The following is an 18328-nucleotide window of genomic DNA, read 5'->3' as shown; positions in this document are numbered from 1 at the left end:
GAGGGGTCAGGTCTACACTGTAATAAAGAGATCAAGCATTTTCCAGCATGGCAGAGTCTAGGATGTCTGTCTGCAGGGAAAGGGCCTGGGGGAATTGTGATGTGAAATGAACTAAAGCCAGTTCTGAAACATCCACAACTGCCCTTCTCATCCTGCCAGGCTGCAGAATGACGCTCATGTCTCGCGCCGGTTCATCCCATCCTCCCATGGGACAGGGAAGGGAAATGGCTGCAGAGGATCCTGTTCAGGTAGGGATTATTGGGGGTTATTGGTGGGTTCCTGCTGGAGGGAGAGTGACAGCAGATACACAGGGGGTGGGAGGCTTGGGCAGTCTGGTTTAGAGGTTGGAGTGGGGCAGGAAATTCACAGGGTGGAGAATGGGAGGAAGCCAGGGTGTAGCAAACCTGTTGGGACTTGTTTAATATGTGGCTTCCATTCTAGGAACAGACTCATGAGGTGGAAATGCTCTGATTTGTGGAAGAGCAAAGAACACACCTAGGTGGGGCTAGGTAAAGGGAGCAGAATCCCAGGGCTGGAGCCTCACCGACTAACCAGCGGCGGCTGTGAGATGTAGAGGGGGCACCCACCAATGAGGCTTAGTCAGGGGTTCTCAACTGTTTTCTTTCTGAGGCCCCTCAACATGTTATAAAACCCCCACTGCCCTGCATATGCCTGGTTTTCTGCACAGAAAAGCCAGGGCTGGTGTTAGGGGGTAGCAAACAGGGGTATTGCCTGGGGCTCCATGTGACAGGGCCCCCCACAGAGCTAATTGCTCCAGCTTTGGCTTCAGCCCCTGGTGGCAGGGCTCATGGCCCCAGGCAGTGAGGTTTGGGCTTTCTGCCCTGGGCCCAAGCGAGTCTAACACTGGCCCTGCTTGGAGGAGCCCCTGAAACCAGCTCGCAGCCCCCCAGAGGTCCAGGGACCCCTGCTTGAGAACCACGGCCTTAGGGGATATGCCCCTCCCCCATACCCAGCTCCAGGGCTGGCCTTAGAGAAAATGGCACCCTGGGTGAACTTGTATTTTGGTGCCCCCCATCACCCCTGGCCCTCACGGGCTCCCCACCATCACGTCCAGGCCCCGGTGCCTCCCTCTATTGCTTAATTTGTATTGAAAGAGGTGCCAGAGCTCAGCCATGGCACAAATTAAGCACTGGCAGGGCAGCCTGATAGCGGCGGGTGCTGGCCAAGCGCCCAGCTCTGAAGGCCATGCCACCGCCAGCAGCAGCAGCAGCGCAGAAGTGAGGGTGGCCTGGTGTGTGGTGTATTGTGCAGCCTTTTATTTAAAGTGCAGTTTGTAATGTGGTATTACACCGCCGCGGTGTCGGCTCTGGTGGCGACAGTTTCAAGCTTAACAGAGTGAAAGTCGCCTCTGCTACTTGCTTCAAATGTACAGTCTCTAGGAACACACACAGACCAAGGGTAGTGACCACACAGACATTCACAGGTACAAGGTCTAGTCGGTTTTACAAGTTTTATTGAAGTTACAGTTAAGGTTATGACGACCCAAACATATAGACATTATATGAAGACCTGTGCAAAAGTTACAACTCTAGTTCTACTCACATCCTGTTCAATAGTATTAGGGTCTGAGGTGTCTCTCATGGATTGATCATCAGTAGAGGGATGGTTCCTGCTGGAATTTCCCATAGGGAGCTCAATTTTCCTGCTCTGGGCACCCCCTTTTTATAATGTGATTCTGATTATACCTCATTAGCATTGACACACAACCTGTATCCTGTGGTTAAGGCACATTTGGAAACAGAGGTGCCTTTACAAAAAAAAATTATTTAAAATTAATCTTCCTGCTAATTGTTCACCCTGTTACCACTTGGTACCTCTTTTCCCATAATCTTAATACAGCCACATATTAAATTTAAAAGTAAATTTAGAACAATCAGGAGACAATACAGCAAGATATTCCCTATCCCAAGCCTTGAGGTATCAGTTCTGGAGCTTTAATGCAGGTATCAGAAACACAAGGTTGATACTTTTTACCCCATCTTTAGTAGAGATAAATAAAAATAAATAAAATCTGCTTACGTTCTCTAAGAGACACGCTCCATGTTACTGCCATTATCTCCTCTATTTTAGTCAATTGTTTTTCATTCCACTGAAAACATATTTACTTAGTTTACATAGGGGATTAAAGTTTTTTTTCTCTGTTTTACGAATGGGAATTTATTTCTCTAGTTATTTCGGCATTTGTGTTAACTGGTCACTATCATGTAGGTGACTCACTAACATTTCACTCCATCATTGCTATTAGTATCATACTTGGAACTGTATTTATTTTCATAGACATTGAAAGTTACTTTACAGACAGATTTAAAAATACAATCTGAAGATAAGTGATCTTCATCTGCACAGTGTCTAAAGTTTTGAGTTTAGCTAATTTTTTTTTAAATGAGCCCTGCTAAGGTAAGTACATGCAAAATGTAGAGTCTGTTATTTGACTGTACCATTTTAAATAATGAATGACAAAGCACAATACGGTAATAACAGTAATAATGATAATTACTCCAGCCAGGACAGGTGAGGCATTTTAGAACTCATTACTCAAAGAATTGAATTTAAGCATAAGACGGAAATAAAATTTTGAAATGCACAGACCAGTTAGAAAGCTAAAATACCAGCACTGTCATCCTGACCAAATGTGAAAGAATAAAATTACAGAGACTATGTGCACTTTGCGCATTTTGACAGGAAGTAAAAAGAAGTAATAACAGTAACTGACGTGTCTGTGGTGGGGTGAGTGTGTGGGGGGCGGCAGGGGTGAGACACACCCGCTGTCACTCCCAGCCCAGCGGCACTCACTAGTCTGAAGGGTCGTGCACACAGCAGCAGGGGCCAGCAGCTCCCACTCCTGACCCAGAGGCAGCAGCACAGACTCTTGTCCCCCCACCTCAGCTCAGCAGAGACTGGGCAGAGGCAGGAGGGTGGGGCCACCCTGACATCAGCAACCCCCTCCCCCCCCCCGCCGCACGGCACAGGAGGCTCCTGGGAGCAGCTTGGCTGGGGGCAGCTCCCAGTGGGGGAGGGGGCAGGGCTGCAGGAACAGTTGCAGGGGCAGACAGCTGAAGAGAAGTGAGGAGAGGAGAGACAGGACACCCCTCAGCAAGGCCCCCCTGGACCGTCATGTCGTCTGCCCCCCACTAAGTCTGGTCCTGTCCTGCTCTTCACAATGAGAACAGTGTTGGGCTCTCTGCCAGCGAGCTCTCCCTGCGCCCTGCTAGGGGCTCCATCCCCTGTGTCCATCTGTGGCTAGTAGGGGGGGGATGGATCTGCTGGGAGAGACAAGGGGCTCTCGCTTCGTCCCCTCACCCTGGTGTTTCCTGGCTGCTCTGAGCAGGGTGGAGGTGGGACTCCTGACCGTGAGCCACCCAGAGTTTCCCTTTGATTGGCTCCTCTCCCCCGTGAGTGGTGGGGTTGTGAGTGGTGCAGCAGGTACTGAGTGTTGGACTCTCACTCTTTCAGGGGCCGGTGACCTTCGAGGAGGTGGCTGTGTATTTCACCAGAGAGGAATGGGTTCTGCTGGACCCCACTCAGAGAGCCCTGTACAGGGATGTCATGCAGGAGAACTATGAGACGGTGACCTCGCTGGGTGAGGAGTCCTGTCCCCTTGGTTATTAGAAGCTGTGGGGGCTCTAAAAAACCCGAGTAGTAATAACTTTATACCTTTATTTGTCATACAAGTTTTGACAAGTTCCCTTGCCCCACTTTTTTTGCCTTATCTCCCACCCACTAGAATAATTTTTTGGACATTTGCCTTTTTGGTGCTGTCAGTCATTTTAAAATTGCATTTAATGTATCCTTATAGGATACCTTAATAACTACATTAATAACTCAAGTATCAGAGGGGTAGCCGTGTTAGTCTGGATCTGCAAAAGCAACAAAGAATCCTGTGGCACCTTATAGACTAACAGACGTTTTGCAGCATGAGCTTTCGTGGGTGAATATCCGAAGAAGTGGGTATTCACCCACGAAAGCTCATGCTGCAAAACGTCTGTTAGTCTATAAGGTGCCACAGGATTCTTTGTTGCTTTTACATTAATAACTGTAGCTTTCATGCCGTTTCCTCATTTTAGGAGGAAAATATGCCTCCTGTAGAATTCTAAATTGAGTTAATAGGTGTATGACTCATGCATGGCTTGTGTGACAGTCAGGTGAGCTCCTCTTTTGATACGAGAGTGTATAAAGTTGCCATTCTGGAGCCCACGGGTGAAGGGAGAACAGAGCTATGGGAGAGGAGGAGAAGGAGAGGAGTAGATAATTCTGGGGTGCCAGGACATGGGGAGGGCGTGTGCAGGGTTAGAGCTAAGAAGCAGCAGGGAGGGAGGAGGTTGTGAGAGACGAGGAGGGAACACAGGAAGTTCCCAAGGTGGCCGGAGGTGGTGCCTGCTGAGAGTAATGGAAAGAAGGGGAGGGGAGTGTGGAGGAAGGGCACCCGGGAAGTGGGCTGGGTGGGTCAGTGGGAGGGAGGAGAGGTTTGGGGATCCAGAGCTCTGGGGGATCCCAGACCTTTTACCCCAAATCCCTACCCAAACCTTGTTGCTTTAGAGCCTCCACTCCAGTTTTCTTTCTGTTCAGTTTCACTTCATTATACACCCCCCCAATATTATTATTATTATAACTCTTGACCTCCCTCTCCCACTCATTACCCCCCTCCCCATATGACCTCCCCATCTCAATGCACAGTGACCCCGGCCTCCGACCCTGAGTCCTTGCTGCATCCTCCCTCCCACACCAGGGCCACTTCCCTGGCACCAATGGGCGCTTGGCTGATGATGTCACAGGGTGGTGGTGTAGCCTGTACAGTTTCTACACTTATAAGATTACAGGTTGGGGTACGACTTGCCCTTGTACAGGGCTACTCAGAGTTAATTGAGAAGATGGAATTTGGTGAAACGCAGAAACATGATTTAATCCAGACAGTTATAACTGAAATCATAGGCAAGGATCAATACACGTAACGATTAAACTAAGATAAGTACAGTAAAGAGGGTTTTGCACTGTGCATACTTACAAGATACCGACACCATTGGAAAGAAAGATCGACGGGCAAAGGAGACCATCAGAAGGGAGCCCTGCTTCAGTTTACACTGTCTCAGGGACCTGACAAAATGAAAACCTGGTAACTAGGAGGTTATTTTATCCACTTCCTTATGGTAATAGGATGGCTATATACCATATCTGCTCCTTTTCTCTGATTACAAGAATGTCAATAGCTGCCCCAACCCATACGTGGCCTTTGGGAAGTCCATAAGCATCAAGCATTAATACTCATGATTTACATCACTTATTAATTAATAATTCCAATCTATGAATGTGGTGCAACCTAATTGCTAAAGCCCACCCCAAACTTCCTTCTTTTCAGAAGAATTAGGGGCTGTTGCTCCTGAATTTTAGTGTTTAATTCCCCAGCCTTCTCCACACACTGGGGAGTTTAATTCTCCCTCCCATTACACCTGAGTCACTAGATTTCCTAATTCCCCAAAATGTGCTTTTGCGATGCCACAGTTCTGGGGTAGCGAAGCCTTTGACCTGCCTCCATGGTCTGCTCAAGCAATGGCCTCTCGGGTATCAGGCCTCTAGCCAGCCCCTCTGTATGGGTGGGGACCCACATGCCTCTCCTGTTTGACCAGGGTGTGAGGATTGCAGCTTGTCCTCCACTGTGTTCACTGGACTAACATCCAGTTCCCGTGCTTTGCTTTCTCTCCAAGGGCTGTGAGCAGTGTGTGTGTGATAGAGGCGGGAATTTTGGTGATGCCAATACACACCTCAGTTTCCCTCTGTGGTTGGTATTGCCATGATTATAAAGAGGAGGAGACATGAGGTGTTTTGTCACGGAGCTGTCATGGGGTGATATGAATGGGTCATTAAGGACAGGCTGGGACCAACCTACATCAGTGGAATACCCGACAGAGACAAGGGAATAATTGTCACCTGTCCATGGAGGATCTCCCCTTGGCTGAGTGAAGCATACATGGACTCATGATGTGCTTGGGAGCAGGAAGAACTGGGTTTGCAGATGCAGGGAGCTCTACTGGAGCAAAGACAAATGGACACGCTCAGTGAAAGGAAACCAAACTGTTCTTTACAGCAGCCTGGCTCAAGGGCATTGGCCAGTATGGACTATATCGTCGTTTTTGCTTCTCTGTGCTAATCTAAAGATGTTCAGTGCTGTATTTCAGTTGACTAATGAACCCTGCTATGTTTTAAAAGTCTGCCCAGTGTCACAGCACAAACTTGCTCTGTGCATTGAATGAGGAACAGTCACTGAACAGGAGTGTAGTTCGGCTGGATCTGCTGGCAGAGCTCACAGGTTGAAATAGGAGTGTTGAAGCCAGAGGCTCAGTCTCAGGTGCTGAAGCTACATGGCTTGTCCTTGTGGAAGAGTGGGAGTCCTTGGGGGTGTAGTGCACTCAAGGGACACCTCCCAAGGACAGTTTAAAAGCCAGGGCATTGCACAGATCCTGTGCATCCATGACAGTGGCATTGTGCCTTATGGGGAAAAGATATAAAGCAATAAAAGCATCAAAATGTATATTTACCATCAGTCCTCTTGGGAATCCCCGATCATTCCAAAGTGTATTAAAAACCTTCTTTAAAAGCTTACGTCTGGGTTATCAGGTCATGTCAGTTTGTAGCCCAAAAAGGCCCTTCTCAGTCAGCTCAAACTCAACTGTTTCTCTCCAAAAAGTCTGTCATATTCAGTCTCCCGAAAGAAGTAAAATCAGTCACTGCCCCTTTCTGTGCGGGGCAAAGCTTCAGAAGATGGAGTTCTGCATAACCAGCCTTGAGATCCAGCCTTAGTGACACCAGATTGCACAGGAAACCCATCCCCCCATCCCTCAGCCTCCCCGGTATCATCTGGCCCATCTCAGCACCACAGTCTGTGAAGTATTCGTGCTTTCAAGGGCTGGCTCAAAGATACAGATAACAGTCATAAGTAGGGCCAGTGTTTGTTGGCAGCGAAAACAGAGTAATTGACAAGCATGAGCAATATATAATCCTTTACAGCCGGAAAGTGCATTGGGGGGAGGGGACAGGAGCCAGCTGTGTAGGGAAGGTGGGGCCCAGACACTGGGCATTGAGAGCCTGGAGCCGGCTGTGTGCTGGGGAGACAGGGCATGAACCAGCTGTGTGCAGGGGAGATGAGCAGGGGAGAGCTGCTGTGGACGCAGCCGAGAGCAGGTGCGAGGGCCATCCGCTCTGCAGCCTGATGAGGGAGCCCGACGTCCCACTGCCAAGTGCCCCATCTCCCAAGGGGAAGCTCCAGTGTTTTTTCTGAGCCCAGACTTGTATGAGGAGGGAAGAAATTGGCAGCAAGTCTCAAAAGCAGCCAGCCCCCAGCCTCTGCCCCGTGCCCTGGGGAGGAGTCAGGGGTCTCCAGGCAGAAATGTGGGGTTTGTGACCCTGCATCCCCAACCACCTTCTGTTCAGCTATTCTGGATACGAAGGGTGATTCCAGAAATGAAGAGTAATTTCAGGGGGAAATGCAGTAATAGCAGCAATTTCCGGAAAACACTGGCCCTAGTCATAACATTAAATACAATAGTCTCAAGTTCTATACCTGTGTTCATCAGATCTGTCCCTCTGCCTTCACATAGTTCACTCTGCTGGTGGGTTCCACCTCTTCCCTCATCTGTGTCTGTCTTGTCTATTTAGACTGTAAATTCTTCAGGGCATGGGCCATCTTTGTTGGGATCAAGGAGACGCGGAGTCAAGAGGTTTGTTAAGCAGGCGTCCCGAGCTCTCTTGAGCTGGGTTTTTATTAGTAATTAGAACAAAGAGCATGAGATCATAGTTACTTGTAACATATTGATTGGTTCACCCATAGCCATCTCCCCTTGTGCAATATATCATAATTGGTGAAGGGACTACGTGAGCTATTGGAGGGGCTACGTGCGCTATTGCCTAGTCTGTGCTTAATCAATAACCTGAGCATTGCTTTACCTTAAGCCAGGAGTAAATGTAATAAACACGTGTGTGGTTTGCCAGCACAGCATGTTTCACTACATCTCCCCCTTTTTGTTTTTAAGCAATTTGCAGGCATAATGAATGCTCTGTTTTGTATTAAGTCGTTGCCAAGGGCAGCCGTGGACAAATAGGCTAATAAGTGAAGGAATACACTGTAATATGCAGCAACAAAGTATTAATCCTGCAACTATAATAATAACATATGCAAACATTTGCTTTAGCCAGGATAGGTCTGGCAGCCATCCTTGTATGGTCGAACGTATCGTGCAGGTACCCAGAGCGGGCCGCTTGGTGTTGATACAGCTGCGTAACCGCGCCCCCAGGTGATTAGTGGCACAGGTCCGCTCCACTCCGGGCCAGGTAGCTGACGATAGGTTACCTTTGGAGCAGGAAGAACTTCGGTCGTCTGATAATGCCGTTGTGCCCTGGTGAAAAATTGAGAATTGAAAGGTAATAGATTTAAATGATTGAGTGTAAACAGTACTTGAGCCAGCCATTCTTCCTTTTCTGTCAGGCTGCCGGGGACAATCCCCCCTTTTTGTTTTTGCCGCAGGAGGGCAGTTTTTAATGTGCGATTAGCTTGTTCTACAATGGCTTGTCCTTGGGAATTGTATGGGATGCCAAAGGTATGCGTGATTCCCCATCGCGTGCAGAACGCTGCCATCGCGGAAGAGCAATAGGCTGGGCCGTTGTCAGTTTTTAAAGCTGATGGCTTTCCCATCACTGCAAAGGAACGAATGAGGTGATTACAGACGTGTTTGGCTTTTTCCCCTTTTTGTGGCGTTGCCCATATATAGCCAGAATAAGTGTCTATGACTACATGCAAATAGGACCAGGGAGCTAATGGTGGGAACCGAGTGACGTCCATTTGCCACAATTGGTTTGCACCTAGCCCCCGAGGATTTACCCCGATAGCGGGTCCTGCGAGGTTTCCAGTACACTCAGGGCACTGCTGAATAATCGCTTGTGCATCAGATAGTGGTATGGAAAATTGCTTGGCCAATGCCCTAGCATTTTGGTGATGTAAGGAGTGACTTTCCATAGGAGAGCAGGGGAAAGCCTTTAAGGCGTTATCAGCATAGGCATTGCCTTGCGAGATTTCTCCGGGGAAAGGCTGATGACTTCTAACATGTGCGATAAAAAATAGATGTCGTCGGTGACGTAATATCAGTTGTAGGGAAAGAAATAAACCAAGCAAACTATTATCCAAAGATGCAGTAACACAACTAGAAGCAATATTACTAACAACATTGGCAGCATACAAACTGTCTGTTATGAGGTTAACTGGTTGATCAGAAAATGTGTTAAAGGCAAGAATTAACGCAGCCAGCTCCGCACGCTGAGGAGAGCGTTGCGGTAAGGTAAACTGGGATTTCCACTGGTCATTTTTCTTCCAAGCGACCACCCCTCTGGAGGGGCCACCATCGGTGAAAATGGTAAGAGCTTCTGTTATGGGAACGGGAGATACCAAGTAAAATACTTTCAGCGGAATATGCTGAGCAACTTGGAGACGAGGATCCTTGGGAGTATGGTAAGTTACGGACCCAACATAATTGGCTAGGGCTATTTGCACCTCCTCCGAGTGCATACATGCAACTTCCCAGGTGGCGATGGGGATGGGGATAATAATGTTTACTAAATCCATGGCAAACAAGTTTAGTGCTCGATTGCGTCCTTTAGTGATTAATTGAGCAAACATTCCAGACAATGGGACGAGTGTGTTTTTGTGTGTGTGTGGTAAATACATCCACTCGAGGATAAATTCTCTCTCACTTGTATGTTGAAGTAATGCCCCCATGAATTGCTTAGTGTCCCCAAGAATGATTAAGGATGGGGGCACGTCAGGTACTGCTCTATCTACCCACCTTTCTGCCATGGCTTCGTTGACCTTATGCACTACCTCCCGTTGTTCGTTTGTTAGTGATATTATGTCTCCCGGTTGCTTTCCTAATTTTAGGGCATTAAACAGTGGAGTTAGCATAGATGTGGGAATCTTGTAATACGGTCTTATCCAATTTATGGATCCTAGAATTTGCTGTAGTACTACATATGTTAATTTTTTTGGCAAGGTAAGTTTTGGAAGTATGGGCATGGAGTATGCTGCAAGCATTTTATGACCTAAATATTGAAAAGGTTCGGCTTCCTGTATTTTTTCTGGGGCTACTACCAGACCCGATTGACTTAAGATATCAGTTAACTCACATTTCCATGTGGTGGGTAGGGGCCTACCGGCTATTAAGATATCATCCATATAATGGTATACAAGTAGCGTTTTGAACTTATTCCTGAAAGGTTGAAGAGCAGTGTTTACAAAATACTGACACATGGTAGGGCTATTTAACATGCCCTGGGGTAACACTTTCCAATGATAACGTGTTGTGGGTTGGGCGTTGTTCAGGACTGGCACTGTGAATGCAAAATACTTTCTATCCTTTTCCTGTAACGGTATTGTAAAGAAACAATCCTTTAAATCAATTATTGCCACCTGGTAGTCATAAGGGATTAAATTTGGATTGGGGAGGCCACACTGCAGGGGGCCCATTGGTTCTAATATTTTATTAATTTCCCGCAAATCGTGAAGGAGCCTCCATTTTCCTGATTTCTTTTTAATTACAAAAACAGGAGTATTGTACGGGCTTGTAGTATGCTCAATGTGTTCATCTTTCAATTGTTGCTCAACTAATTGCTGCAAAGCTTCTAATTTTTCTTTAGGTAATGGCCATTGTTCTACCCAGACTGGTTTATCAGTTTTCCACTGTAACGGAAGAGCCTGAGGCTTACTCATCTTCCAAAACCAGTTTTGCCCCTATCTGTTCTAACAAATCTCTTCCCCAAATGTTAAACTGTAAAGGCAATATGCAGGGTTGAATATATGCTATTATGGGACCTTGTTCCTGGGATTTTACTGGTAACCATTGAGAGCTCTTTTTAGATGCTTGGCTTCCTCCTACCCCGAATACCGCAGGGGCTATCTCAGAGGGCCATTTAGGTTCCCAATCCTTTTCAGCTATGACAGAAACATCCGCCCCTGTGTCCAACAAACCGGTCAGCCACTTACCTTGGAGGTTATACTTACGTTGAGGTTTGTGCAGGGATATTCGATGTACCAACGCTGCCACCTGTGGGTGAAAGGAAGAGTCGCTGTCGCCTTCAGTACGGGTTGATCCAAAGCCTCCTGTACGTGTTACCTGTGATTTTTCTCCAGGGAGCTCATATGGCAACAGTATCATTTGTGCCCAGGAGTCCCCTCGTCTTAAAGTAAAAGGCAGGTGACTCCAATACTGAACATATATTTTTCCCTGATAATCAGCATCAATCACTCCTGGAACTACCATAATTCCTTGTTTACTTGCTGATGACCGAGGGAGTATAATGCCCACCGTCCCTTCAGGAAGGGGCCCTTTTAATTGAGTAGGCATTAAAAGAACTTCCCCCGGTAAGAATGAGGATTTTTCTTCTTGATTATACACGTCTATTCCAGCACTGCCGGTCGTTGCCGGTTGTGCTCTAGTCAATTCTTCCGCCCCCCTTGTTTTTCCGGGGCCCGTGGAGGGCCCGATCACTGGTTTCCCTGCCCCAGTCCTGATCGACATTGATTTGCCCAATGATACCCCTTGTTGCATTTAGGACATTTTTTGGAGGGCCTACCCCCTTCCTGGGGTCTTCCTTTATGTGCTCCCCCTCCAGGTGCCCTACACTGGCTTTTAAAGTGACCCGTTTTTTTGCAATTAAAACAATTTCCTGTGGGTTTATTACCTTGTCTTATAGCCCCCGCCAAAAGAGCCATAGCATGGGTTTGACTACCGACATCCGCGCAAGCCTGAATCATGTCCACTAAAGTGTACGAGGGGCGATGTATTATAGATTGCAGTACCTTCTTGCAGTCAGCATTAGCTTGTTCATAGGCCAGTCGCCGTAAAAGCTCTGTCTGTGCCTCCTCGTTATCAACCTGCCGCTGTACTGCTTCCTTGAGCCTATCTATGAACTGCGGATACGGCTCTGTAGGCTGCTGCCGGGTGGCTGTGAAAGACCTAGTCGGTTTCCCACTTACGGGAACCCTTCTGAAAGCTCTCATAACACTAAGTTTAGTACGAATATATGTGTCTGGGTCTAACTCCAACTGTCCCTCTATAGTGCTAAATTGGCCTGCTCCATAAATCTGGTCAGGCGTGGCAGCTGGGGTTGAGTATCCTACAGCAGCTAACCTGAACTCACTGTCCCACACCATATACTGGGCGGGGGTCAGCACCATACGAAATAAGTCTTTCCAATCTTGTGGAGCCATCGTGTAGCCATTACCAATCCTTTCTAAGATGCCTGCCACGAAATTAGACCTGATGCCTGTCTCCGTGATAGCTTTTCTCACCTCCCTCAGTACTGTATACGGTAGCGCCGCCCACTCTCTGGCGGCATTGCCCTGTGCATCGACTCCTGCCGCTATAGGCATTAGCATGGGCAACTCCCCCTCCCACTGATGTTCTTCCTCCAAACTCAATTCCCCCGTCTCACGCGCCAACGCAACCGCCGCCCGGACGCAGCCCCCACGATTCCCCCGGAAACAAGGCTGATCAGTTCCTTTATTAACGGAGGGATCCGAGGGCCGCTGCCCCGTATCCGACACCGCAGGCGCTGGTGGTAGCACCCGCGGGTACGGAGGCGGTGTCGGCAGCGCGAGAAGCGGGGCGGCAGTGAGAGACGCCTGTGGCCCCAGTTTTCCCACTGCCTCAGTACAGCGCTGCCACATGAGCAGGTGCTGTACTGCTGCTCTCGGTTTCTCAAAGAGCTGTGTTCCTATCTTTTGCCAATCTGCTTGCTGCAGGGACCCCTCTTCGGGATACCAGGGGCATTGACATTCTATTTCCTTAACAAAATCCTCTACATGCCGCAGCGTAACCGCTGGGCAACCGCTCCCCTCAATGAGCTTAAATAATTCCTTAGCATGAGCCTTTTGTGGCACTGATAAATCGCTCCCCATACTCACGAGTGGCTGTTTCCAGCGGGTGCACCTAGACTATTCCAGTCGGATGAGCAGGGGTCCTCGGGATCCGGTGTATCACGTCGGGGTCACCAGATGTTGGGATCAAGGAGACGCGGAGTCAAGAGGTTTGTTAAGCAGGCGTCCCGAGCTCTCTTGAGCTGGGTTTTTATTAGTAATTAGAACAAAGAGCATGAGATCATAGTTACTTGTAACATATTGATTGGTTCACCCATAGCCATCTCCCCTTGTGCAATATATCATAATTGGTGAAGGGACTACGTGAGCTATTGGAGGGGCTACGTGCGCTATTGCCTAGTCTGTGCTTAATCAATAACCTGAGCATTGCTTTACCTTAAGCCAGGAGTAAATGTAATAAACACATGTGTGGTTTGCCAGCACAGCATGTTTCACTACACATCTTCTATTCTGGGTTTGTGCTGTGCCTAGCACAACGGGCCCACGGTTCATTGGCTCTTAGTCACTAAGGTCATGAATATGAGTTATAATAATAACTCTTCTGCCACTTTGAGCCAAGGAAGCCGGCCTTGGGGTGTTATGTCTTAAAAACGAGCTGGGGTTAAAACCATGGAATATTCCTTGTGACAAGTATCCCAAAAATTCCATGGACCTTCCTTGTTTTCTTTCCCTTCCCAGGGTTTCCAGTTTCCAAACCTGATGTGATCTCGCAGCTGGAATGAGGGGAACAGCCATGGGTCTCAGACCTCTATGGCTCTAGAAAAAAGTGCTCCCGAGAGCTGTCTGCACAGGTGAGGAATTGGGTGAACCATCTCAACAACTGTCTGTGAATACAGGAAACCTTTGGGATGCCCTACAAAGACTCTCCAAGTTGTAAGTGCTCCAAGTTCAGAACTGTTCCCTGCAGATGTGACCTCCAGACTCACAGCTCTGCTGGTGCTGCTCACTCACGACCCGCAGCCCCCTGCGCTCCCTCCAGCTCTGACGGTGCTCCTCACTCCCAACCCGCAGCCCCTGCCATCCCAGTCCTGACCTCCAGACTCACAGCTCTGCTGGTGCCCCTCACTCCCGACCCACAGCCCCCTGGACTCCCTGCTGAGTTCCTCAGTCACTGTGCTGCTGGTGCCCCTCACTGCCGACCCGCAGCCCCTGCGCTCCCTCCAGTTCTAACGGTGCCCCTCACTCCCGACCCGCAGCCCCTGCCATCCCAGTCCTGACCTCCATACTCACAGTTCTGCTGGTGCCCCTCACTCCCGACCCACAGCCCCCTGCACTCCCTCCAGCTCTGACGGTGCCCCTCACTCCCGACCCGCAGCCCCTGCCATCCCAGTCCTGATCTCCAGACTCACAGCTCTGCTGGTGCCCCTCACTCCTGACCCGCAGCCCCCTGGGTTCCCCCCAGCTCTAGTGGTGCCCCTCACTCCCAACCCGCAGCCCCCTGCGCTCCCTCCAGCTCTGCAGGTGCCTCTCACTCCCGACCTGCAGCCCCTGCTATCCCAGTCCTGACCTCCAGACTCACAGCTCTGCTGGTGCCCCTCACTCCTGACCTGCAGCCCCTGCCATCCCAGTCCTGACCTCCAGACTCACAGCTCTGCTGGTGCCCCTCACTCCCGACCCGCAGCCCCCTGCGCTCCCTCCAGTTCTAACGGTGTCCCTCACTCCCGACCCGCAGCCCCTGCCATCCCAGTCCTGACCTCCAGACTCACAGCTCTGCTGGTGCCCCTCACTCCCAACCTGTAGCCCCCTGGGTTCCCCCCAGCTCTAGTGGTGCCCCTCACTCCCGACCCGCAGCCCTTGCTATCCCAGTCCTGACCTCCAGACTCACAGTTCTGCTGGTGCCCCTCACTCCTGACCCGCAGCCCCTGCCATCCCAGCCCTGACCTCCAGACTCACAGTTCTGCTGGTGCCCCTCACTCCCGACCCACAGCCCTCTGGGCTTCCCCCAGCTCTACCAGTGCCCCTCACTCCCGACCCGCAGCCCTTGCTATCCCATTCCTGACCTCCTGTGACGTTATGAGTGTAATATATTTCATTGAAAGGTGACAGGGCCAGAAAGAGTTAATTAACTCACCTCACCCACTGACCTGACCCATGGGTGAACCTTGAGGGCTGGTTAGGAAGATCTGTAAATGAACAGAGCTTTGAAATGCAAGTCTGCATTGTTAGAGGTAGAAGGGGAGATGTTTGCTCAGGTCTTGTGATGTAAGCAAACAAGGCTTGTCTATTGCTGTAGTTTTCATTCAAAGATCAAAAAAGGAATATTAACATTTATGATGATACTTGAGTGAAATAGTATTATTGTCTCTGTGTCTCTTTGAAGGTCGTGCTAACCTGTATCTGAAGTGTTTAATGGGTAAATTACCCTCTGCTAATTGCCAAGATGTTTGGGGTAAAGAGTTAAGCCTATTGTTTTCTCAGGCTGAAAGGCTGCTGGAAATATATAAGAACCCTGGGACATGATCCTGCTTCATCTCAGATCTGCGTTCAGTTTCAAGAGAGGGAACTCTTAAGCCATAAGGATTGAGATCCCGAGTCACTGACTGGAGTCACCCTGAATATGGACATTGGACTGTAACCTCTGGACTATTTCTAAAAGGACTTTTGGCAACTACAAGCTCATCTCTGCTATGCATCTGAACCTCAAGAATTGAATTCAAGTCTGTCTGTATATTGATCTTTTAACCAACACTCTCCCTCTCTCTTTTCTTATTTAATAAATTTTAGCTTAGTTAATAACAATTGGCTATAGCGTGTATTTTGGGTAAGATCTAAGTTATAATTGAACCTGGGTATGTGGCTGATCCTTTGGGATTGGAAGAACCTTTTCTTTGATGTGATGAGATCAGATTTTCAGGAATCATCATCATATCTGACGTGTGTGTCTGGACGGAGGCCTGAGGCTGGGCACTTTAAGGGAGCTGCGTGGTTTGGACTTCTGAGTAACCAGTGAGGTGCTACAGAAGCTGTTTTGTGCTGGTTGGTAAATCTAAGTATTAGAATAACCACCAGCGCTTGGGGTTTGTCTGCCCCGTTCTGTTTGCAGTTCACCCTGATTGAGTGACCTCAGCTGGCTCCCACGGGCAGCACTGTCATACTGCTCCTTTCTAGTCACACTTTCTACACATCTAACATTAGTGTATAATGTAATACAGATCTATCCCAACACCTGCCGGAGGTCCTCTGGTAAGGCGGATTCGGCGGCATGCCTGTGGCAGGTCCGCCGGTCCTGTGCCTTCAGCGTACCACCACCGAATTGCTGCTGCAGCTGGGGCACTGGCAGAGCTCCCGCAGGCATGCCGCCTAATCCGCATCACCAGGGGACCTCCTGCCACCCTCACAGCGATCGGCAGGCCACCCCCCGCAGCTTGCTGCACTGGTGCCTGGAGCCGCCCCGTCCCTGGCCCAGGGCAGAGGATAGTGAAGCTGAACATCCAGAGCTTGCAAGATAAAGGAGCAGGGGGGCGAGGCCTGGTGGTGTTGGCAGAACGGGAAAGCATCAGAGGGTTCTGTGGCAACCAGGGGGATTGGTGGGAGTCGGTGAGGGAGGAGTTGGCGGTTTTGTTCTGGCAGTCGTGCAAACACCACAACATTAAAGAAACCAACAGTGCCAAGTCCTGCAGTGTCACCTGTGGGCTTTCCACAAGAGCATCCAGGCTGGGGAGCCAGTCAGTGTGTGACTGTACGACCGGATCAAGCGACAGCTGCCCGAGTTCCAGGAGATGAGGCTGCAGCTGGCTGATATGAGCGGGAGCACCGAGTGAAGGGAGGAGCAGCCTCCCCTGACATTTTTGCAGCCTGCAGGGAATGGAGACAAAGCAGGGGGATGCAGGGACTCAGGGCAGGACCCACGGATCCGGTAGTGCAGGACCACAGTCGCTGGAGGAGGAGAGAGAGTCCTGTGAGAGGAAGCCGCTGGTGGGAAGCAATAAGTGCAGAGTGCAAACCAGCCAGCTGAGAGTCACACTGGTCTAGAAAGCAAAACAACAGCAGGTCCTATGGTGTAATGGGCAGCACTCAGGACTCTGAATCCTGGAATCTGAGTTCAAATCTCAGTGGGACCTCTGACAGGTACAGTGGTTTGCTGCAAAGCTTTGGAGTGCCATGTGCTTTGTTACTCTCTCCCTGGCTGAACTAGAGTGGATGCTTTTTCCTCCTCCTCCTGGGTCACTGGTGCCCATTGGAGATAGGTCTCTGGTCCAGCTGGGCTGCTAGAGGGTGGGGTCCTAGAACTTAACCGTCTGGCTAGAGATTCCTGCGGGTTGACCTGATGGTTGGGTTTCTTGCTGCTTCACCTGATGTCCACAACTTTGGTCCCTGTAGCTGCAGCTCTTCCTCTTGCCCACATGGCATTTAAAGGAAGCAGGGCCAGGGCCAGGCTTCCCAGGCTGGAGCCCAGCCCCTCTCCTCCTCTGGGCACCTGGAGCAGAGGCGGCTGGTGCTGACGGCTCCAAGGGAAGGCTTAAAAGCCACAGAGCAACCAAGGGCAGGGCTAGAGGAGGGCAGGACCATGCCTATGTGTGGCCAGCAGACAGGCACAAAAACACCCAGCCAGGCTGCTCCCTGCCAGGCCAAACCCCCACTGAAGGTCACCAGCATGCAGGGCGGCTGCTGATGCTCTGTGGCCAACATCACAAGATGGTAGGAAAGCAGGGCCAGCCCCCATAGTGGGGTCTCTGACCATTCGTACTCCAGGTGCTCACTTTGGCAATGGGGCAGGAGATTTTACCCCAAGAGGCTTTTCCCCAGCTGGCGAGAAGAAGAGAAACACCCAGGCTCCATGTAGCAACCCCCTCACGCACAGGGACAGAGGGAAACTGCTCCACACTCTAGCCTGGGCAGCCGCCCATTTTCTTTGGCAAGTCAGGAAGGGGAAAGGCGAGACTGGAAGCACCTGGGGCTCATGCACCAGCCTTTGTGACACCCACCCCCCAACTCCTTCCCGGGGCTCTAGCTGAAGCCGGAGCATTGACCTGAGCGGCCAAGAAGAGGTTCCAGCTGTGAAGGGAGCAGGACTTTCAGCCCAAAGGTAAAACTGCACAAGTACAACCACGAAGGGACTCGAACCCTCAATCGCCTGATCCGAAGTCAGGCGCCTTATCCATTAGGCCACGTGGTCACACAGAAAAAGGCCCTCCAGGCACTTCTTTGGAAAAGGCAGACACTGACGCATCCGACGAAGTGGGGATTCACCCACGAAAGCTCATGCTCCAATACGTCTGTTAGTCTATAAGGTGCCACACGACTCTTTGCTGCTTTTGCAGACACTGTGTTTCTCAGGTCAGCTACTGAGGGGGGCCAAGACTCTCTGGGCACAAGAAGTCGAGTTCCCAGTGAGATGTGAGACTTAATTATCTGGAGCCAGGTGCAGGGCTTTGGCAGGGAGGCTCAGGCATG

General features: G+C 49.9%; 2 non-coding genes across 2 annotated transcripts; one reads left to right on the top strand and one right to left on the bottom strand.

Annotated features, from left to right (window-relative positions):
* The first annotated feature begins 16923 nt into the window (after positions 1–16923).
* TRNAQ-CUG lies at positions 16924–16995 on the top strand. Its single transcript has one exon. It is a non-coding gene; the product is annotated as a tRNA-Gln (tRNA).
* Positions 16996–17977: 982 nt separating this feature from the next.
* TRNAR-UCG lies at positions 17978–18050 on the bottom strand. Its single transcript has one exon. It is a non-coding gene; the product is annotated as a tRNA-Arg (tRNA).
* Positions 18051–18328: the final 278 nt, after the last annotated feature.

The sequence above is a fragment of the Mauremys mutica genome, unplaced genomic scaffold (assembly GCF_020497125.1).
Source record: "Mauremys mutica isolate MM-2020 ecotype Southern unplaced genomic scaffold, ASM2049712v1 Super-Scaffold_100099, whole genome shotgun sequence".
NCBI classification, from domain to species: Eukaryota; Metazoa; Chordata; order Testudines; family Geoemydidae; genus Mauremys; species Mauremys mutica.
This window is presented reverse-complemented; position numbering and strand designations above follow the sequence as displayed.